This window comes from Coregonus clupeaformis, unplaced genomic scaffold (assembly GCF_020615455.1).
Source record: "Coregonus clupeaformis isolate EN_2021a unplaced genomic scaffold, ASM2061545v1 scaf1772, whole genome shotgun sequence".
NCBI classification, from domain to species: Eukaryota; Metazoa; Chordata; class Actinopteri; order Salmoniformes; family Salmonidae; genus Coregonus; species Coregonus clupeaformis.
Genome location: NW_025535226.1, coordinates 45,429 through 70,000, shown reverse-complemented (window position 1 = coordinate 70,000; position 24,572 = coordinate 45,429). Strand labels below are relative to the sequence as shown.

At 41.8% G+C, this 24,572-nt stretch overlaps 4 non-coding genes across 4 annotated transcripts; all 4 read right to left on the bottom strand.

Annotated features, from left to right (window-relative positions):
- Positions 1-53: 53 nt before the first annotated feature.
- Positions 54-172, bottom strand: LOC123487531. Its single transcript, XR_006659808.1, has one exon. It is a non-coding gene; the product is annotated as a 5S ribosomal RNA (ribosomal RNA).
- Positions 173-7,149: 6,977 nt separating this feature from the next.
- Positions 7,150-7,269, bottom strand: LOC121561798. Its single transcript, XR_005999330.1, has one exon. It is a non-coding gene; the product is annotated as a 5S ribosomal RNA (ribosomal RNA).
- A 13,775-nt stretch (positions 7,270-21,044) lies between these two features.
- On the bottom strand, positions 21,045-21,164 carry LOC123487532. The gene has a single exon (XR_006659809.1). It is a non-coding gene; the product is annotated as a 5S ribosomal RNA (ribosomal RNA).
- A 1,190-nt stretch (positions 21,165-22,354) lies between these two features.
- On the bottom strand, positions 22,355-22,474 carry LOC121566780. The gene has a single exon (XR_006000994.2). It is a non-coding gene; the product is annotated as a 5S ribosomal RNA (ribosomal RNA).
- Positions 22,475-24,572: the final 2,098 nt, after the last annotated feature.

The following is a 24,572-nucleotide window of genomic DNA, read 5'->3' as shown; positions in this document are numbered from 1 at the left end:
TAAATAAAAGGCAGTTGCTCCATGACACAAGAGCACGCTCTACTGGGACAAAAAGCTTACAGCACCTGGTATTCCCAGGCGGTCTCCCATCCAAGTACTGACCAGGCCCGACCCTGCTTAGCTTCCGAGATCGGACGAGATCGGGCGTATTCAGGCTTGTATGGCCGTAAGCGAGGGAACAACTCTTGGTACACTATATAAAGTCAATGTGTCACTCACTCTGAAAGGGACACAGAAACGTATCCACTTTGTGACACAAACTGAAGAAGCTCAACCCTTGCTTACATTTCCAATATATATATATATATATATATATATATATATATATATATTTGAGTCTTGTTGGGGGAAGAGGGCATATCCTATGTTGATTTATGACAAGTTCATTGACTAGGGCCCTATAAAATAGGCGTTGCGGACCGAATCACGGAATCCAGACATTAAACCGAAATGCAACAATATTCAAACATTTATTGAACTTAGTAAGAAATCAACTAAATCTATTCAACTTGTTAGAAAACACATTAATGAGAGAGGGATCACGTGACCCTTGAACGAGATGGCCGCATGAACTAGGAGCTCCGCACAAGTAGTTTCCAATTCCTAATCTTACCTCCACTTCAAGTTTAAACTCATTTAGCTTTAGTCAAAAAGTCATGGCGGCTTCAAAAGGCAACACTACAGGGGACATTTTTACCCGGACTCGAGTACTAGCGACGGAAAAAGCCTCCAAGAAGCAGCTAGCTTCAGAAAAAGCTAGCGCCATTAGCCAGGAGAAAGAGGACCCGTCCCCCGAGGCCCAACGAATGCCAACCTCGCACTCTGTCGAAGACATCTTTTCTGAGCTGAGATCCCAACGTACAGAACTCAACACTAAACTAGATGCCATTAACGCTCAGCTCAGTGCGATAGGGGGCAAGGTGACAATCCTGGAAAATGCCTTGCCTGACATAAACAACAAGATAACCATAAACGCGGGGCGCCTGGACGAGGCAGAGGGGCGAATCCTATCCACGGAAAACTTATTGACAGACGCCATGGAAACAATAGCATATGCTAAAAAAAAATAGAGCAGCTGGAAGAGAAAACAGAGGACCTGGAAAACAGGGGGCGAAGGAATAATTGTGTTCTATTAAATCTGGGCGAAAAAGAAGAGGGAAACATGCCACTGATCCGCTACCTGCAAGACAAACTTCCCGAGTGGCTCCACCTGTCCACCGACAGGCCCATAGAACTCGAGAGAGCTCACCGAGCACTGAGGCCCCCACCAGCAGCCAGACAACCACCGCGCCCAATCACCATACGTTTCCTGAGATTCACCGACAAGGAACGAGTCCTACAGGCGGCGAAAACCAACACCATTACAGTGGGAAACGCCAAACTCACCTTACTCCAGGACCTGTCAGCTGGAATACGCCGAAAGCGCCGAGAGTTTGACGAGGTGAAGAAATGCTCCATTGACCGAGGCATCTTTAGGGGATTCAAATACCCAAACGAGCTCAGGATTCTTCACCAAGGAGCCCTGCGACACTTCAAAACTCCCGAAGAGGCGAAACGTTTTTGAAAGACAACCCCGGTCAATGAGAAATGGACCATTGACTAAATGCGATTAATGCGATTACTGTTATTACTAAAGGAGGTAAGACAACATATAGCCGATATCCAAAGACCCACCGCCCTGCTAAATTTCATTATAGCCGTCCAATCTATATTTATGTTCCTTTAGCTGAGAGGGATAGGCCCCATATTATAACTTAGGCCTACTGTATGTAGGCTGGGCTATTGATTTTATTTTCTCCCTTTCTTAATGTGGTCTGGACGGGGGCTACGTTGTCAGTTACTCAATGCGGGCGGAGAGGATGAGGCATTTCTTTGGTGGGGAGGGGGGAGACGCTAGCGTTGTGCTAACTGTTCCCGGACTTTTTTTTTGTTGGAACACAGAATTGTGACTGAGCGGGGAGGTAATAGATCCAACGGGATATGTCGAGTTGTTTGGGAACTCGGCTGGGGTGTTCAGAGATTGTTATTTTATGTAAACCATTTATTTTCCTTTTATGTGAACGCAGCTGTAACTACGATCCACCTTTACCCAGAGATGACTTGCACTAAAGTTCGATTACTGTTCGATGATGATGACTAGTACCTTAAATCTATTGACATGGAACTGCCACGGTCTAGGCCATGCAATAAAACTGAAAAAGATACTATGTGCTCTAAAAAGGAAAAAGCAGACATCGCGCTATTGCAAGAGACACACCTCTGTGATGCTGAACATGCCAAACTCCGCAGAGCTTGGGTGGGACAGGTGTATTTCTCATCTTTCAAATCCAACAGTAGAGGTACAGCAATACTTATCCATAAGAATGTTCCATTCATAATTGACAAAAACATATCTGATCCGGAGGGGAGATTTATCTTGATAACTGGGTCACTGTATGGGCAACCAATTACTATCTTAAACATATACGCCCTAACACAGATACTCCTGCTTTTATGTCGAAAATGATAACTCTGTTCAATGAGCATTGTGTTTCCTTTGGAGTGTTGGCCGGAGATTTTAATTGTACCCTGAACCCAACCCTAGACAAATCATCTCAAATCACCACCACAAATCCTAGATCTGCAAAGATGTTGAACTCTCTTACTAAAGAGATGGGACTGATAGATATCTGGAGAGAGACTAATAGCTCAGCTATGGACTATACATACTACTCTAATGTCCATAACACCTACTCCCGTATAGATTACATTTTTATCCCAAAGAGTTTCATAAATTCAGCCACGTGTACAATCGGACCCATAGCGCTTTCGGATCACGCCTTTGTCCACCTCCGCTTTGACCTCTGCAAAAACATCCCGAGATCAAAGAGCTGGAAATTCAACACCTCCATGCTATCAAACGAAGCATTCCATACATTGGTAACTACATGGATAGACAACTACACACAAGACAACAAAGATTCTCCTGTTTCTCCGGCCACAATGTGGGACGCTGCTAAAGCCACACTAAGAGGTCATCTAATTGCATATGCTTCCTCTAAGAAAAAAGCAATGGAAGCACACAGGCTAGATCTGGAGAGGGAGCTGGAACGCTGTGAAAAAGTACATAAACAATCCCCAGACAGCACCTCCTGGAGTCAACTTAAAGCAGCCAAAGCCAAACTGAATTTGGACTATACTCGGGAGATAAAAAAAAAGTTTTCTTTACTAAACAGAAATACCATGAGTATAGCAATAGGCCTAGTAGATTGCTTGCTTATCAATTAAAAAAAGAGCAGTCAGAGCGTACAATTATGGCTATCCGAACAGCAGAGGATGAGGTCACATATGATCCAAAAAAGATCAATTTAACTTTTCATGATTTTTACTGCAAACTATATACCTCTGAGAGAAAACACACGGAGGCAGAACTCCACTCCTTCCTAGAGGGAATCTCGCTACCTAAACTATCAGAGACCGACCAAGAAGATCTCAACTCCCCTTCACTCCTGAGGAGATCCTGGAGGCAATTACCTCCATGCCACCTAACAAGTCCCCAGGCCCAGATGGATTCCCCAGAGAGTTCTACAAAGCTTTTTGGCCCCAGCTTAGCCCTATTTTCATGCCAATGCTGGAGGATTTTTGCAAAAACGGAGTTCTCCCAGACTCAATGCACACAGCTCGCATTACAGTGTTGCTCAAAAAGACAAGGATCCCCTATCCTGCTCCTCCTTCCGGCCCATAAGCTTGTTGGATTTCGACTACAAAATAATCACCAAATTGCTCGCCAAAAGACTAAACACTCTTCTTCCCAAAATAATAAAAGCGGACCAGACGGGATTTATTAGAGACAGATACTCTTCTGATAACATTCGCCGTCTTTTTGATATTATTGATCAAGTAAACGCACAGAAGACCCCTGTCCTGCTGGCTTCACTGGATGCTGAGAAGGCGTTCGACAGGATGGAGTGGAGCTTTCTGTTCTCAGTCTTAGAGAAGTTCAACATGGGCCCAAACTTTATTAAATGGATCAAATCACTATACTCTCATCCAAATGCCATGGTGACTACTAACGGACTGAACTCTGACAGATTCCCTTTGGGACGGGGCACAAGACAAGGGTGCTCGCTGTCCCCCCCTGCTCTACTTGTTGGGGGCGGAGCCTCTGGCAGAGTTGATAAGGAGCAATCCAAGTATTATGGGTGTTCCTGCAGGCGGCCTGCAGCACAAGATTTCGCTTTACGCGGATGATGTCTTGCTCTACATATCCAACCCTGAGAAATCCCTTCCTCCCATCTTAGATACAATTGCTCAGTATGGCACGTTTTCAGGTTATAAGATTAATTTTAACAAATCCACTGTCTGCCCTCTCAATATTATACTCACCAGTTCTATGAAGACACTATGCCCATTCCAATGGAAGACACAGGGGTTTCAATACCTTGGGATATTCATAACACCAGATCTGAATAGGCTTTTCAAAGAGAATTATCTTCCACTCCTGGATCAAATCAAGAACAACCTCCAAACCTGGATCTCCCTCCCAATTAGCTTAGTAGGAAGAATTAATGTAATCCGTATGAACATCCTCCCTAGACTGAACTATTTATTTCAGATGCTCCCATGCTATCTCCCAGCTTCCTTTTTCAAAACAATTAACCAAAGCATCACCAAATTTATATGGGGCAATAAAAAACCCTAGGATCAAGCTTTCCACTCTATCGAAACCTGAATCTAAGGGTGGTCTTGCCCTTCCCTCCCTTCAATTGTACTACTGGTCTGCCCAAATCCGCAACATGCTAACATGGATCACAAACAGACAAGAGTCAACGTGGAGCCAGATAGAAGCCCAATCTTGTGGTTCATTGCCACTAAGCTCAACTATATTCATTGATAACTTTAGTGAAGTCGGCAACATAGCCAAAACATTTGTGATTTACAGTACCCTACGAGCGTGGAGGGACTGTAAGAAATACTTGGGCATCTCCTCCCAAATATGTTCTCACTCGCCTATAGTAGGCAACCCAGACTTGCCAAAAGCCCTGAGAGATGCCAACTTTAATCTTTGGCATACTCTAGGAATCAGGACCTTTTCAGACCTATTTCATCAGAAGACCACTACACTGAAATCCTTTCAAGAGCTCTGCAATGAATTCAATGTGCCAAGATCCCATTTTTTTAAATATCTACAAATTAGACATGTCATCTCCTCATTTACTTCCAAGAGGAGGTTTAGAACTCAGTTGAATGAAGTTGAAACCCTTCTTGTCACAGCACAATCCATTAAAGGCAAAATATCCTATATCTATAGACTCCTTTCTGAGAAAGGAGGATCCTCCTTTACTCCTTTGAAAATAATATGGGAAAAGGACCTTGGTCTGACTATCAGTGATGAGTTATGGGCGGAGGTTTGCGACAGGGTATACTGCTCCTCTACTAATGTAAAAATGAAAGAATCTAATTACAAATTTTTGTACAAATTTTATTACACTCCCCTGAGACTCCATAAAATGAAAACAGACATTTCTCCTAATTGTAATAGATGTACTTCTGAAAGTGGAACCTATATGCATGTATTTTGGAGCTGCAGAGAGATTGCCAGATTTTGGCAATCTATACATACTGCTGCACAGAAAATACTAGATGTACAGTTTGATATGACCCCGTGTCTCTATCTTCTTAATGCCCAGCAGGACTTTGTTCTTGATCCTGACAGAGAAAATTTGCTCATGACCATTACATACTTTGCTAAGAAATGTATTCTTCTATTGTGGGCCTCTAATACTTCTCCTACATTTAAAATGTGGATTGACCAGATTGTTGACTTTCTCCCTCTTGAAAAGCTCACTTATGACCTCCACAAGAGACAGCCCAAGTTTGATAGACTCTGGTCTCCACTACTCAACTATATTTCAAATTGGACAGAGTGAATGGGGGAATCAGGGAGATGGGCAGATGCGTGTTGTGTAAGGTGCTGTAAAACCTAAAAACTAATTATTGGCTCGTCATCTCAGCTAAGGCTGGAAATAGCTAATAAGAACCTTGATAGTGCTGCTGCAAGTTCTATAATTTAAATTTTGTTATAATTATTATTTGTGTGTGTATGTATGTATGTATGTATGTATGTATGTAGGTATATATATGTATGTATATATATATACATATATAAAACAATTTTTTATTATTATTATTATTTTTTTTTAAAAAAATTTTTTTTTAATTCACATCTGTGAATGTGGAATGTGTTTGGTTGGTTGATTGAAAACTTAATAAAACTTTAAATTGAAAAAAAAAAATATATTGAAAAAAAAAATGAAAAAAAAATATAAAAAAAATTATAATAATTTAAAAAAAATTTAAAATATATTTAAAAAAAATCTTTAATTTGCCCAAGTCAATCATAAGACATGAACAAAATGCATCAGTGATTCGTATTTCCATGAACTTTCTGGCACGGCACAGGAATGCCCCTGTCTGTGTGCATGTGTGCGGTGCGCGCGTATGTCTACACTTTGTGTAGCCGTTAGCGATGATGCTAATGATAACCTTCTTCTGGTAGGGAAGGAATGGCTTTCCCCAAAACCTTCCTGCCTGGAAGAATTATACCGTGATCATTTGCATCACTCCAGTGGCCATTTGTTCTACAGAAACACCGCTTAACCAAACAAAGGTCTCTTCCTGGTGCACGCTTGCATTTAAGGGTAACTACACCCCAAAATCTAAATGTCTTACATTTTTCCCAGACCTCACAAATGGTCACCTGATAGGGTTTAAACATTGTTGTGGACATAGAACATCCAATTGTGCTGTTTTGCTATTAAAAAGGTGTACTTTTGAGAGCGAAAACCTGCCAAAACAGGGACAAACGGTCAACGGGGAAATCTAAACGGAGAAAAGGGAACTTGGGAATTAACGGAATCAGGCAAAACATTGAAGGGATTTTATAGTGCCCTAATGGACTACAGACATTGACTGTCTCCTAGACTAAAAACAAAGGCTGCATGTACTGCCTATATTTTGAGGGAAACGCACTGTCCATTATTTGATTTGATCAGGGCAGGGCAGCACACACAAACTGCATTTAGTCCAATAACAATCCATGATATTATTAGGGTGATAAATAAAAGGCAGTTGCTCCATGACACAACAGCACGCTCTACTGGGACAAAAAGCTTACAGCACCTGGTATTCCCAGGCGGTCTCCCATCCAAGTACTAACCAGGCCCGACCCTGCTTAGCTTCCGAGATCGGACGAGAAAGGGGCGTATTCAGGCTGGTATGGCCGTAAGCTAGGGAACAACTCTTGGTACACTATATAAAGTCAATGTGTCACTCACTCTGAAAGAGACACAGAAACGTATCCACTTTGTGACACAAACTGAAGAAGCTCAATCCTTGCTTACATTTCCAATATATATATATATATATATATATATATATATATATATATATATATATATATATATATATATATATATTTGAGTCTTGTTGGGGGGAAGAGGGCATATCCTATGTTGATTTATGACAAGTTCATTGACTAGGGCCCTATAAAATAGGCGTTGCGGACCGAATCACGGAATCCAGACATTAAACCGAAATTCAACAATATTCAAACATTTATTGAACTTAGTAAGAAATCAACTAAATCTATTCAACTTGTTAGAAAACGCATTCATTTGCCCAAGTCAATCATAAGACATGAACAAAATGCATCAGTGAGTCGTATTTCCATGAACTTTCTGGCACGGCACAGGAATGCCCCTGTCTGTGTGCATGTGTGCGGTGCGCGCGTATGTCTACACTTTGTGTAGCCGTTAGCGATGATGCTAATGATAACCTTCTTCTGGTAGGGAAGGAATGGCTTTCTCCAAAACCTTCGCAAGTAAATGTTAACTACAAAGTAGCCTATGCCTGCCTGGCAGAATTATACCGTGATCATTTGCATCACTCCAGTGGCCATTTGTTCTACAGCAACACCGCTTAACCAAACAAAGGTCTCTTCCTGGTGCACGCTTGCATTTAAGGGTAACTACACCCCAAAATCTAAATGTCTTACATTTTTCCCAGACCTCACAAATGGTCACCTGATAGGGTTTAAACATTGTTGTGGACATAGAACATCCAATTGTGCTGTTTTGCTATTAAAAAGGTGTACTTTTGAGAGCGAAAACCTGCCAAAACAGGGACAAACGGTCAACGGGGAAATCTAAACGGAGAAAAGGGAACTTGGGAATTAACGGAATCAGGCAAAACATTGAAGGGATTTTATAGTGCCCTAATGGACTACAGACATTGACTGTCTCCTAGACTAAAAACAAAGGCTGCATGTACTGCCTATATTTTGAGGGAAACGCACTGTCCATTATTTGATTTGATCAGGGCAGGGCAGCACACACAAACTGCATTTAGTCCAATAACAATCCATGATATTATTAGGGTGATAAATAAAAGGCAGTTGCTCCATGACACAAGAGCACGCTCTACTGGGACAAAAAGCTTACAGCACCTGGTATTCCCAGGCGGTCTCCCAACCAAGTACTAACCAGGCCCTACCCTGCTTAGCTTCCAGAGATTGGACGAGATCGGGTGTATTTTTTTTTTCTCTTTTTATTATCAAAAAATTCAATTTTTTACAATATTTACAGTACAATATTACAATGAACAATACAGCAGACACTATCCTAACATAGGCAGGTGAACAATTCACCCCCTATCAAATCAAAGAACCCAAAGAAATAAAAATACAGAAAAAACTCAGACATGACTAAGACATAACAAAATCCACCCACAAAATAGGCAGATAAAAGCCACCCCCTATCAAAAAAAAATAAACAAAGAAAATATTCAAAATAATTCTTTCAAAAAAAAATCTAATATAGACATTAGACATACTCCATTTCAGAAGTTAACCCTAACTCCCCCTCCTCCCTCCTCCATAGACACTAAAGTACTCCCCTTTATAAACATACTTTCAAATTTCTCTAGTTTTGCATTATACATTAAATCCACCTGCTTTCTTAAACCTGCTTTAAAAATTACCCAGACATTCACCTTTTTCCCTTCAAAATGTTTCATATTCCTTCTACAGTAAATTGCATACCTCACAAAACTCAACACAATATTCAACAGGTACACATTCACACCCAAACATTTCCCCATTACTCCAAATAATATTAACCTATCCCATACAAAGCTTTCTAAAAACTCTTTTCTCCAGTGCCTCCACAGTAAAATTTTTACTTCCTTAAAAAAACCTGTCAGACTTGGACATTCAACAAATAAATGCAACAAAGACTCTGGCTTCATCATACACACATCACATTCCCGCCTTACATCGCGGTTTATCTGATGTAAAATAATATTTGTGTATATACGATTATGCCGTATCATAAAATCCATGTTCTCACAATTTCGTTTATTCCCAAACAAAACCAAATTCTCCCACATCAAAGAAACATCCAAATCAATAAACATTTTTTTCCACATCCTCTCAGCCGCAGGCCTCACACACACAGACTTCAACATACACTTGTACAATCTTTTCTGTGTTACTTTTGATAAAACTTGTTTCCCCGATCCTTTACCCACATAGAGACTTGGCAGCACATACAAGTCCTCATATTCCCCCCTCCCCATTTATCACTTTTATCCACTCACCCGGAATGCATAATTTAATTCTTTCATATATCTGCAATACTAATTTTCTCTCCACTGTATCATCAACCTCCCACACAGTATCCAGAATTGCCTGCCCCCTTAAAAACCCCGGTATAACCTCGTAAAGAAAATCTTTTACCAATATTAACCCAGCCTTCATGAACATTTTGTTGTACAGCACCTTCCCACCACTCTCTATTTTCGGATTCAAAAACACTGGCTGATTAAATATGTTGTCCTTATTTGTACATGTGTACTCAATCTTAGGAAGAAATTCCCCCCATGCCAAGAACACCTCTTTATAGAACTCAGGCACACCCTCCAACATATCCTTCTTCCATGCCATCAATAATCCACTTTCTTCACAACCCCCACTTCTGTACAAAAAATGTTTAAAAAACCTTTTCCATCCATAATCTACCTCCCCATATAAGTATTTTTGCACAGTTTTTATTCTCATTGCTTTTCTCTTCACATCCAAATCTACCAATTTCAACCCCCCATCCTTTAAATCCGAGATAAGAGTTGCCCTTGCAATCCTAGTCCCCTTCCCCTCCCATAGGAAATCTGTAACCAAACCATTGAATTCTTTTAACACCCATTGTGGCATATCCAACGAACCTAGAACATAGATACATTTGGATGCCACCAAAGAATTAATCACCACCACCTTCCCCCTCAAGAACAGTTTTCTTGCCTTCCAATAGGATAGAGTATGTTTTATTTTATTCAAAACCCCAGTCCATGTCTCATCTCTCGTCCCTTCTTTATCCACCCCAAAACCACCCCTAAAGTCTTTATATAACCTTCAGCCTTTTTGAAAGGGAATCCACAGTCCACTTTTTCATCTATCCCCACATACATTATTTCAGATTTTCCAACATTAAGTTTTGCCCCTGATGCCTTGCCATATACCTCAAAACACTCCATTACATTCTTCACACTTTCAACATCTATCACAGTACATGTAGTATCATCCGCATATTGCTGTATAACACTCTCCCCCCATCCGGTATCCGTATACCTCGAATTAATTTGTTTGCTTTAATCATTACTGCAAGCGGCTCCACCGATAAACTATAAAGAGCAGCTGATAACGGACATCCCTGCCTAACAGATCTCTCCAGAGGAAAAGAATCTGTTAAAATCCCATTACATTTTACTCTACTCCTTGCATATCCATTCAGTAGTCTAATCCAACCTATCATTCTTTCACCAAACCCAAATTTCCCAAGTGTACGCAGTAAAAAGGAATGATCAACTCTATCAAAAGCCTTATTTAGATCCAAACTCATCACAAACCCCCCTTCCTCCCCCATATGCTTTATCACATCCCTTATTGTTCCCACTGTGTCAGAAATATCCCTCCCTGGTACACTATATCCTTGTGTCTCTGCTATTACTCCTCCCATAACTTTTTTAACTCTATTAGCTAAGACCTTGGCTAAGATCTTATAATCGCAATTTAAAAGTGTCAACGGTCGATAATTATCCAAATTTTCACGACTCCCTTTATTTTTATACAATATGGTTACAACTCCTGTGGCCAGCGAATCTGGCACCACTTGAGTCTTTTCAATATATTCATACAGTTTTCTTAAAATTGGAGCCAACAAATCTGCAAAAGATTTATAAAATTCCGCAGTTAGGCCATCAGACCCCGGACTCCTATTGCAATTAGCTTCTAATATGGCTTCCTTAATGTTAGTTAGACTCATATCTTCATCACACATGTTTTTTTCTCCTTCTGTTAACTTAGTATCCACATGTTCAAGCACCTTATCCATACAGGCTTCATTAACCTCTTCTTTTTAAATAAGCATTCATAATATCTCTCGACCGTATCCAGAATCCCCACCAAATCATTAACCTTTTCCCCTTTATCATTAATTAACTCCGTAATATAAATCTTCTCTTGTCTTCTTTTTTCTAAATTCAAGAAAAATGAAGTACATCTTTCCCCCCTCTATCGCATATTGCACTCTACTCCTTACAATCGCCGCATTGCATTTCTTCTTCTCATATTCATCAAGTGCATCCTTAGCCAGTAAATAATCCTCCACCCCATGACCTTCATCCTTTTCTATACACTCAAGTTCATGTTTAACCTTCTTACGTAGTTCCCTTTCCTTCTTTTTCAAAAAATAATTCCTCTTAACAGCATATTTTATAGTCAATTCCTTACATTTGGTTTTCAGCCCCTCCCACCACAACCCCATATTCACCTCCATTAACTGTTGTCTTTTGGCCTTCCCAATACATTCTGATATCATCTCAATATAATTTTCCTCCTCTAGCAAGCTATTATTTAAACACCACAGCCCACCAGATTTAGTATGTGTCCTTACTCCACAAGAAAATACCACCGCCGCATGATCACTAAAAGCTGTAAAAACATACTTAATTTCTTTCATAAAATCCCTTAAACCCTCATTTACTAAAACCAGATCTATTCGCGTCTGTTTCAACTCCCCTAAAACCACCTGCCTTCTAGAAATTCCTCTCTTGTTCGGATTCTCCTCCCTCCATATATCAATCAAACTGTTTTCAAACATAATCTTCCTTAAGACCCCCTAGATACGTCATTTCTAAAAATAGCTCCCCTTTTCATATCTAATCTATTCATTTTAACATTAAAATCCCCTACTAAAATACAGTTACCCTTGCACCATTTCCCTACTTCTAAAAATAAATTATTTCGCTCTATCTCATTATTCGGCGCATAAATGTTTATAATCCTAAAACCCTATTCATATATTCAAAATCCAAAATTAAAATCCTCCCATTATTATCATTATATATCTTCTTCACATTTTCTACTACATCCTTCCTTAATAAAATTGCGACCCCACTTGAATTTCCCCTGCCATTGTTAACATAAATAAAATCCCTCCATATTTGTTTTACTTCTAAAACACATGCATTATCCCAGTGCGTCTCTTGAATACATAAAATATCTGAATTCTTCATTTGTACTATTCTATTAAATTTTCCCATTGTTCTCAAACCATTTGCATTTATTGACATTATATTTACCATTCTAATAAATAATAGAATAATAAAATATAATTTCATTATCCTCTACCTGTTATCCAGTTTCTTTCCTCTTCCACCCTTTCTCTCCCCCTCTTCCCCCGCTTTCCTCTTCCTGTATCCTTCCCTCGTTCTTTCAATCTTTTCTCCATCATCCGTGTCCGATATCTCCTCCAAGTCCATGTTATCCATCCAACTCAATTTCTTGTCACCCTCATCCGTTGTGCTCCCCATCTCCGTCTCTGGTATTGTCATCGTTGTGCTCCCGTGTTCATCTCCGTCTCATGTATAGCCGTCGTTGTCGTTTCTGTTATTGTTCTCAAACTCGAACCCCTCTCCATTTCTTCACCCCCCGAGGTACTTGTTAGTACTGTGCTATCCCCCAATACCTGTGAGTCCCCCGTGCTTCCCCCCAGTCCACTCCCCCCCTCCTCCTGAAAACTCCCTCTTCTTATTTCTGAGTCCATACTACTCCCAATTTCATTCATCTTCTGGTCCTTCCCCCTTCTTCCTTCCTCCGTCTCTCCACTCTCCACCACGTCCTCTCCTCCATCTTCTTCTCCTTCTTGCGACAATACAACTTCTTCCTCGAATAGTGCTTGACTCCCCTCTTCATCCTTATCCTCTCCACAGTTGCACTCCGCCAATCTCTTTCTGCATCCACCACAGAAATTCCTTTCCCTCTCTCCAACACATTCTCTCACATAGTGTCCTTGCTTGCCACATTTGAAACACTTAAATTCAGGGCAGTCTTTAACTATGTGCCCGGGTTGAATACACAACCGACACACTCTGACCTGCTTGTCATGAAGGACCCTAAAATATTCTGCTCCCTCCAACGTCTCAATTCTTGTAGAGTAAGGCAATGATGTCACTTTTTCTGTGAACTTGACTTTGCAATAACGTGTCCCATCAGCCACCTCCGTTCCTGGCCAAACTCTCCTCCTTATCTCCGATACGGCTTCCACTCCCCCATCTAATCAGCTTGTCCAGTATCTCACTATCTTCTACATATACTGGGAGATTCATAAAAGACACCACCAATTCCTTCACATTAACGTCTCTCGCCACAATCCTGGTGTCCTTTATCCGTATTCCATCCATTAACCGTTCTTTTCCTTTTCCGTTTCTCATCGTAATTTCATACTTCTTTTCTCCTTTCATTCGGCATCCCACCACCTCTCCACACGCCTCCTTAATTGCTCGTAGTAGTTCCATTGTCGTCACTTTGTCATCTCCTTCCAACTCAATTGCCACCGTGTATTCTTTGCCATATTTCCTTCCTTCTTTATCTTCATTTTTCTTCCGTTTCGCCTTTTCGTTGTCTTTGTCCATTCCGTTTGTCATTTCCATGTTGTCCGTCATAGTGCTTAGAAAACAAAACTCTCCCCCAAGCAGCAAAACTGCAAGGGGGGAAAACTAAAACAAAAAATATATTTCGAAATCCAATTAATTAACAAAAATAGCTCCCTCGAAAAAACTCTTCAGCAAACACTCACTCACAGCTCAAACCTCGCACCTGTCGTCACTTCTCCAATCAGGATGGGCGTATTCAGGCTGGTATGGCCGTAAGCGAGGGAACAACTCTTGGTACACTATATAAAGTCAATGTGTCACTCACTCTGAAAGGGACACAGAAACGTATCCACTTTGTGACACAAACTGAAGAAGCTCAACCCTTGCTTACATTTCCAATATATATATATATATATATATATATATATATATATATATTTTTGAGTCTTGTTGGGGGGAAGAGGGCATATCCTATGTTGATTTATGACAAGTTCATTGACTAGGGCCCTATAAAATAGGCGTTGCGGACCGAATCACGGAATCCAGACATTAAACCGAAATTCAACAATATTCAAACATTTATTGAACTTAGTAAGAAATCAACTAAATCTATTCAACTTGTTAGAAAACGCATTCATTTGCCCAAGTCAATCATAAGACATGAACAAAATGCATCAGTGAGTCGTATTTCCATGAACTTTCTGGCACGGCACAGGAATGCCCCTGTCTGTGTGCATGTGTGCTGCTGCTCCGTGCTGCTCTGCTGTTTGTTGCTACTTGGCTACCTAACAAACTATTCACGTTTTACTTTTAATAAACGTTTAATCAATCTCTGTGTTCAACAAATTTACCAACTTTTTAGTTTTGTCCTCACTCATCTTTTTTCGTTAAACTTTTTCACCCCGGACGTTTATCCCGAGACAGAAGAGTCATTTTCCTGTGCGTTTTAGCTGCCAACTTTACGTTATTTTCCTTTTTTCCATCGCAACTTTTTTCCCTTATTCAACTTTTTTCACTCCGGACGCTTTATCTGGACATGGTTCATCAACATCTTCAACAGCCGAAGCTAAGTAGTAACATTAACATGATGTCTTCTAATTGCAGTCGCTGTACTCATAATATACAGGAGAATTCTCGCCTTACGGCGAGAATAGCTGTGCTACAAGCCCAGCTTCAGACGCAATCGTTAGGCAAGGGTAATATCAGTGTAGGAAAGGAAGAAACAGCGTCTGTGCCACCAGTAAGTACAGACAGTAATGTTAGTATAAATCCCCCCGCACAGTCCCCGCAGCCGGACAACTTTCTCATGGCTTCTGGAGGGAAATACTGTTGGAATGCTCAACCGGTGTCGCTCATTCAGCCGACAGAAACCTTCAACCGGTTTTCCCCATTATGTAGCGAGTCGGAGTCTGAGTCTGAGTCTTCTCTAGTCTCTACTCCTCCCGTTACGGGGTCTGAGACTCCGAAGGCTCCCACCATTAGCTCTGACAAATTGAAAACCCTAGTCATTGGCGACTCCATTACCCGCAGTATTAGACTTAAAACGAATCACCCAGCGATCATACACTGTTTACCAGGGGGCAGGGCTACCGACGTTAAGGCTAATCTAAAGATGGTGCTGGCTAAAGCTAAAACTGGCGAGTGTAGAGAGTATAGAGATATTGTTATCCACGTCGGCACCAACGATGTTAGGATGAAACAGTCAGAGGTCACCAAGTGCAACATAGCTTCAGCGTGTAAATCAGCTAGAAAGATGTGTCGGCATCGAGTAATTGTCTCTGGCCCCCCTCCCAGTTAGGGGAAGTGACGAGCTCTACAGCAGAGTCTCAGCACTCAATCGCTGGTTGAAAACTGTTTTCTGCCCCTCCCAAAAGATAACATTTGTGGATAATTGGCCCTCTTTCTGGGACTCACCCACAAACAGGATCAAGCCTGACCTGCTGAGGAGTGACGGACTCCATCCTAACTGGAGGGGTGCTCTCCTCTTATCTACCAACATAGATAGGGCTCTAACTCCTCTAGCCCCACAGTGAAATAGGGTGCAGGCCAGGCAGCAGGCTGTTAGCCAACCTGCCAGCTTAGTGGAGTCTGCCAATAGCATAGTCAGTGTAGTCAGCTCAGCCATACCCATTGAGACTGTGTCTGTGCCTCGACCTAGGTTGGGCAAAACTAAACATGGTGGTGTTCACCCTAGCAATCTTATTAGGATAAAGACCTCCTCCATTCCTGCCATTATTGAAAGAGATCGTGATACCTCACATCTCAAAATAGGGTTACTTAATGTTAGATCCCTCACTTCAAAGGCAGTCATAGTCAATGAACTAATCACTGATCATAATCTTGATGTGATTGGCCTGACTGAAACATGGCTTAAGCCTGATGAATTTGCTGTGTTAAATGAGGCCTCACCTCCTGGTTACACTAGTGACCATATTCCCCGTGCATCCCGCAAAGGCGGAGGTGTTGCTAACATTTACGATAGCAAATTTCAATTTACAAAAAAAAATGACGTTTTCATCTTTCGAGCTTCTAGTCATGAAATCTATGCAGCCTACTCAATCACTTTTTATAGCTACTGTTTACAGGCCTCCTGGGCCATATACAGCGTTCCTCTCTGAGTTTCCTGAATTCCTATCAGACCTTGTAGTCATAGCAGATCATATTCTAATTTTTGGTGATTTTAATATTCACATGGAGAAGTCCACAGACCCACTCCAAAAGTCTTTCGGAGCCATTATCGACTCAGTGGGTTTTGTCCAACATGTCTCTGGACCTACTCACTGCCACAGTCATACTCTGGACCTAGTTTTGTCCCATGGAATAAATGTTGTAGATCTTAATGTTTTTCCACAAAATCCTGGACTATCGGACCACCATTTTATTACGTTTGCAATCGCAACAAATAATCTGCTCAGACCCCAACCAAGGAGCATCAAAAGTCGTGCTATAAATTCTCAGACAACACAAAAATTCATTGATGCCCTTCCAGACTCCTTCTGCCTACCCAAGGACGTCAGAGGACAAAAATCAGTTAACCACTTAACTGAGGAACTCAATTTAACCTTGCGCAATACCCTAGATGCAGTTGCACCCCTAAAAACGAAAAACATTTGTCATAAGAAACTAGCTCCCTGGTATACAGAAAATACCCGAGCTTTGAAGCAAGCTTCCAGGAAATTGGAACGGAAATGGCGCCACACCAAACTGGAAGTCTTCCGACTAGCTTGGAAAGACAGTACCGTGCAGTACCGAAGAGCCCTCACTGCTGCTCGATCATCCTACTTTTCCAAATTAATCGAGGAAAATAAGAACAATCCAAAATTTCTTTTTGATACTGTTGCAAAGCTAACTAAAAAGCAGCATTCCCCAAGAGAGGATGGTTTTCACTTCAGCAGTGATAAATTCATGAACTTCTTTGAGGAAAAGATCATGACCATTAGAAAGCAAATTACGGACTCCTCTTTGAATCTGCGTATTCCTCCAGGGCTTAGCTGTCCTGGATCTGCACAGCTCTGCGAGGGCCTGGGATCGGGAGAGACACTTAAGTGTTTTAGTACTATATCTCTTGACACAATGATGAAAATAATCATGGCCTCTAAACCTTCAAGCTGCATACTGGATCCTATTCCTACTAAACTGCTGAAGGAGCTGCTTCCTGTGCTTGGCCCTCCTATGTTGAACATAATAAACAGCTCTCTATCCACCGGATGTGTACCAAACTCACTAAAAGTGGCAGTGATAAAGCCTCTCTTGAAAAAGCCAAACCTTGACCCGGAAAATATAAAAAACTATCGGCCTATATCGAATCTTCCATTCCTCTCAAAAATTTTAGAAAAAGCTGTTGCGCAGCAACTCACTGCCTTTCTGAAGACAAACAATGTATACGAAATGCTTCAGTCTGGTTTTAAACCCCATCATAGCACTGAGACTGCACTTGTGAAGGTGGTAAATGACCTTTTAATGGCGTCAGACCGAGGCTCTGCATCTGTCCTCGTGCTACTAGACCTTAGTGCTGCCTTTGACACCATCGATCACCACATTCTTTTGGAGAGACTGGAAACCCAAATTGGTCTACACGGACAAGTTCTGGCCTGGTTTAGATCCTACCTGTCGGAAAGATATCAGTTTGTCTCTGTGAATGGTCTGTCCTCCGACAAATCAACTGTACATTTCGGTGTTCCTCAAGGTTCCGTTTTAGGACCACTATTGTTTTCACTATATATTTTACCTCTTGGGGATGTTATTCGAAAACATAATGTTAACTTTCACTGCTATGCGGATGACACACAGCTGTACATTTCAATGAAGCATGGTGAAGCCCCAAAATTGCCTTCGCTAGAAGCCTGTGTTTCAGACATAAGGAAGTGGATGGCTGAAAACTTTTTACTTTTAAACTCGGACAAAACAGAGATGCTTGTTCTAGGTCCCAAGAAACAAAGAGATCTTCTGTTAAATCTGACAATTCATCTTGATGGTTGTAAAGTCGTCTCAAATAAAACTGTGAAGGACCTAGGCGTTACTCTTGACCCTGATCTCTCTTTTTGACGAACATATCAAGACTGTTTCAAGGACAGCTTTTTTCCATCTACGTAACATTGCAAAAATCAGACATTTTCTGTCCAAAAATGATGCAGAAAAATTAATCCATGCATTTGTTACTTCTAGATTAGACTACTGCAATGCTCTATTTTCCGGCTACCCGGATAAAGCACTAAATAAACTTCAGTTAGTGCTAAATACGGCTGCTAGAATCCTGACTAGAACCAAGAAATTTGATCATATTACTCCAGTGCTAGCTTCCCTACACTGGCTTCCTGTTAAGGCAAGGGCTGATTTCAAGGTTTTACTGTTAACCTATAAAGCGTTACATGGGCTTGCTCCTACCTATCTTTCCGAGTTGGTCCTGCCGTACATACCAATACGTACGCTACGGTCACAAGACGCAGGCCTCCTAATTGTCCCTAGAATTTCTAAGCAAACAGCGGGAGGCAGGGCTTTCTCCTATAGATCTCCATTTTTATGGAACAGTCTGCCTACCCATGTGAGAGACGCAGACTCGGTCTCAACCTTTAAGTCTTTACTGAAGACTTATCTCTTCAGTAGGTCATATGATTGAGTGTAGTCTGGCCCAGGAGTGTGAAGGTGAACGGAAAGGCTGGAGCAACGAACAGCCCTTGCTGTCTCTGCCGGGCCGGTTCCCCTCTCCACTGGGGTTCTCTGCCTCTAACCCTGTTGCAGGGGCTGAGTCACTGGCTTGCTGGTGCTCTTTCATGCCGTCCCTGGGAGGGGTGCGTCACTTGAGTGGGTTGAGTTACTGACGTGATCTTCCTGTCTGGGTTGGCGCCCCCCTTGGTTTGTGCTGTGGTGGAGACCTCTGTGGGCTATACTCGGCCTTGTCTCAGGATTGTAAGTTGGTGGTTGGGGATATCCCTCTAGTGGTGCGGGGGCTGTGCTTTGGCGGAGTGGGTGGGGTTATATCCTTCCTGTTTGGCCCTGTCCGGGGTTTCTTCGGATGGGGCCACAGTGTCTCCGGACCGCTCCTGTCTCAGCCTCCAGTATTTATGCTGCAGTAGTTTATGTGTCGGGGGGCTGGGGTTAGTTGGTTATACCTGGAGTACTTCTCCTGTCTTATCCAGTGTCCTGTGTGAATTTAAGTATGCTCTCTCTAATTCTCTCGTTCTCTCTTTCTCTCTGAGAACCTGAGCCCTAGGACCATACGTCAGGACTACCGGGCATGATGACACCTTGCTGTCCCCAGTCCGCCTGGCCTTGCTGCTATTCCAGTTTCAACTGTTCTGCCTGCGGCTACGAAACCCCTACCTGTCCCAGACCTGCTGTTTTCAACTCTAAATGATCGGCTATGAAAAGCCAACTGAGAGACCTGAGCCCTAGGACCATACGTCGGGACTACCGGCCGTGGTGACTCCTTGCTGTCCCCAGTCCGCCTGGCCTTGCTGCTATTCCAGTTTAAACTGTTCTGCCTGCGGTTATGGAACCCCTACCTGTCCCAGACCTGCTGTTTTAAACTCTAATGATCGGCTATGAAAAGCCAACTGAGATTTATTCCTGATTATTATTTGACCATGCTTGTCACTTATGAACATTTTTGAACATCTTGGCATGGTTCTGTTATAATCTCCACCCGGCACAGCCAGAAGAGGACTGGCCACCCCTCATAGCCTGGTTCCTCTCTAGGTTTCTTCCTAGGTTTTGCCTTTCTAGGGAGTTTTTCCTAGCCACCGTGCTTCTACACCTGCATTATTAGCTGTTTGGGGTTTTAGGCTGGGTTTCTGTACAGCACTTCGAGATATTAGCTGATGTAAGAAGGGCTATATAAAATAAAATTGATTGATTGATTGATTGTGCGGTGCGCGCGTATGTCTACACTTTGTGTAGCCGTTAGCGATGATGCTAATGATAACCTTCTTCTGGTAGGGAAGGAATGGCTTTCTCCAAAACCTTCGCAAGTAAATGTTAACTACAAAGTAGCCTATGCCTGCCTGGCAGAATTATACCGTGATCATTTGCATCACTCCAGTGGCCATTTGTTCTACAGCAACACCGCTTAACCAAACAAAGGTCTCTTCCTGGTGCACGCTTGCATTTAAGGGTAACTACACCCCAAAATCTAAATGTCTTACATTTTTCCCAGACCTCACAAATGGTCACCTGATAGGGTTTAAACATTGTTGTGGACATAGAACATCCAATTGTGCTGTTTTGCTATTAAAAAGGTGTACTTTTGAGAGCGAAAACCTGCCAAAACAGGGACAAACGGTCAACGGGGAAATCTAAACGGAGAAAAGGGAACTTGGGAATTAACGGAATCAGGCAAAACATTGAAGGGATTTTATAGTGCCCTAATGGACTACAGACATTGACTGTCTCCTAGACTAAAAACAAAGGCTGCATGTACTGCCTATATTTTGAGGGAAACGCACTGTCCATTATTTGATTTGATCAGGGCAGGGCAGCACACACAAACTGCATTTAGTCCAATAACAATCCATGATATTATTAGGGTGATAAATAAAAGGCAGTTGCTCCATGACACAAGAGCACGCTCTACTGGGACAAAAAGCTTACAGCACCTGGTATTCCCAGGCGGTCTCCCAACCAAGTACTAACCAGGCCCGACCCTGCTTAGCTTCCAGAGATCGGACGAGATCGGGTGTATTCAGGCTGGTATGGCCGTAAGCGAGGGAACAACTCTTGGTACACTATATAAAGTCAATGTGTCACTCACTCTGAAAGGGACACAGAAACGTATCCACTTTGTGACACAAACTGAAGAAGCTCAACCCTTGCTTACATTTCCAATATATATATATATATATATATATATATATATATATATATATATATATATATTTTGAGTCTTGTTGGGGGGAGAGGGCATATCCTATGTTGATTTATGACAAGTCCATTGACTAGGGCCCTATAAAATAGGCGTTGCGGACCGAATCAAGGAATCCAGACATTAAACCGAAATTCAACAATATTCAAACATTTATTGAACTTAGTAAGAAATCAACTAAATCTATTCAACTTGTTAGAAAACGCATTCATTTGCCCAAGTCAATCATAAGACATGAACAAAATGCATCAGTGATTCGTATTTCCATGAACTTTCTGAAACGGCACAGGAATGCCCCTGTCTGTGTGCATGTGTGCGGTGCGTGCGTATGTCTACACTTTGTGTAGCCGTTAGCGATGATGCTAATGATAACCTTCTTCTGGTAGGGAAGGAATGGCTTTCCCCAAAACCTTCGCAAGTAAATGTTAACTACAAAGTAGCCTATGCCTGCCTGGCAGAATTATACCGTGATCATTTGCATCACTCCAGTGGCCATTTGTCCTACAGCAACACCGCTTAACCAAACAAAGGTCTCTTCCTGGTGCACGCTTGCATTTAAGGGTAACTACACCCCAAAATCTAAATGTCTTACATTTTTCCCAGACCTCACAAATGGTCACCTGATAGGGTTTAAACATTGTTGTGGACATAGAACATCCAATTGTGCTGTTTTGCTATTAAAAAGGTGTACTTTTGAAAGCGAAAACCTGCCAAAACAGGGACAAACGGTCAACGGGGAAATTTAAACGGTGAAAAGGGAACTTGGGAATTAACGGAATCAGGCAAAACATTGAAGGGATTTTATAGTGCCCTAATGGACTACAGACATTGACTGTCTCCTAGACTAAAAACAAAGGCTGCATGTACTGCCTATATTTTGAGGGAAACGCACTGTCCATTATTTGATTTGATCAGGGCAGGGCGGGACAGCACACAAACTGCATTTATTCCAATAACAATCCATGATATTATTAGGGTGATAAATAAAAGGCAGTTGCTCCATGACACAAGAGCACGCTCTACTGGGACAAAAGCTTACAGCACCTGGTATTCCCAGGCGGTCTCCCCATCCAAGTACTAACCAGGCCCGACCCTGCTTAGCTTCCGAGATCAGACGAGATCGGGCGTATTCAGGCTGGTATGGCCGTAAGCGAGGGAACAACTCTTGGTACACTATATAAAGTCAATGTGTCACTCACTCTGAAAAGGATACAGAAACGTATCCACTTTGTGACTCCTGTATTTTGGAATCTGTCCAATTGGTCTCTTGAAAACACAACATGTCTGCCTTAACAGACACTAAAACCTGCTCAAATTTGCTCATGTTTCTCAAACTGTTACCATTTAGGGATGCGACTGTAATCATTATTAATGTGTGCAGAGGTATAATCAGAGCAAAACAAGTCCTTTCAAAACCTACTGTTTCTCGTGTTTTGCCAGAAGACATTACAGGCTCTTCAGGCATATCTGCCACTGTCTCTGAAGTCACACTCCCCATGTCACTCTCTTTTTCTCCCTCCATAAACACACTCCCCTCCTCTTCCTCAGAAGTGAGGTCCATTGTTTGCAAAAGTAAGTGATCTTTTCCCTTCTTACAGCTACATCTAACTTTCGGTCTGTCACACATTTCACACACATTACCTATGTTCAAACATTCTCTGGCATAATGCCCTTGTTCACTGCATTTATGGCAAGTGAATTCTGGACATTCCTTAAGTATGTGCCCCGGCTGAATACATAGTCTACATACCTTCACTTGATTGTCATGGATTACACGAAAATATTCAAATCCCTCGACAGTGTTAAATTTGGTAGAATATGGCAAGGATTGCACATTGTCTGTGAACTTCACCTTGCAAAATCTCGTCCCGTCTACAATGTCTGTTCCTGGCCACATCCTCCTCTTGATTGGCGTGGTCGCCTTCACTTTCCAGCCTCTTAGTTTCTCATATATCTCCCCATCTGTAATGTATGCAGGCAAGTTCAAAAAGGACACCACAAGCTCATCGTTCCCTAGCTCTTTAGCCATGATTTGACAGTTCTTTATCTTTAGCCCGTCCATTAGTCTTTCTTTTCCCTTTACATGAGACATTGTTATTTCATACTTATTTCCGTCTCTCATTCTACATCCAAGTATTGTTCCACAAACTTCCCTTATTCCTCTCAGCAATTCCATCGTTGTTATTTTCCCTTCTCCAATTATTTCTACGTTCACCGTCAGTTCCTTCTCATACTTTCTTTTCTTCAGTTCTTCATTTGAAATTCTGATTTCACTGTTGTCCTTTCTCGTCGTCGTTTGTATTCTTGATGTTGACGCCATGTTGTCCATCCGGTTATTTTAATAAATATCCCCCAAACAGCTCACGCCGATGGGGGATAATAACAAAAAAGTTTCAAAGAAAATAAACTACAATCACACACAAACTTTCAAACTTATAAATCAAATAAACCTCCAAAAAACGATATCTTCTCTCAAGCACTCAGACACCTGCCGCTCATCCACTTCCTGAAATTCCAAAAAGGGGCGTATTCAGGCTGGTATGGCCGTAAGCGAGGGAACAGCTCTTGGTACACTATATAAAGTCAATGTGTCACTCACTCTGAAAGGGACACAGAAACGTATCCACTTTGTGACACAAACTGAAGAAGCTCAACCCTTGCTTACATTTCCTATATATATATATATATATTTTGAGTCTTGTTGGGGGGGGGGGAAGAGGGCATATCCTATGTTGATTTATGACAAGTTCATTGACTAGGGCCCTATAAAATAGGTGTTGCGGACCGAATCACGGAATCCAGACTTTAAACCGAAATTCAACAATATTCAAACATTTATTGAACTTAGTAAGAAATCAACTAAATCTATTCAACTTGTTAGAAAACGCATTCATTTGCCCAAGTCAATCATAAGACATGAACAAAATGCATCAGTGATTCGTATTTCCATGAACTTTCTGAAACGGCACAGGAATGCCCCTGTCTGTGTGCATGTGTGCGGTGCGCGCGTATGTCTACACTTTGTGTAGCCGTTAGCGATGATGCTAATGATAACCTTCTTCTGGTAGGGAAGGAATGGCTTTCCCCAAAACCTTCGCAAGTAAATGTTAACTACAAAGTAGCCTATGCCTGCCTGGCAGAATTATACCGTGATCATTTGCATCACTCCAGTGGCCATTTGTTCTACAGCAACACCGCTTAACCAAACAAAGGTCTCTTCCTGGTGCACGCTTGCATTTAAGGGTAACTA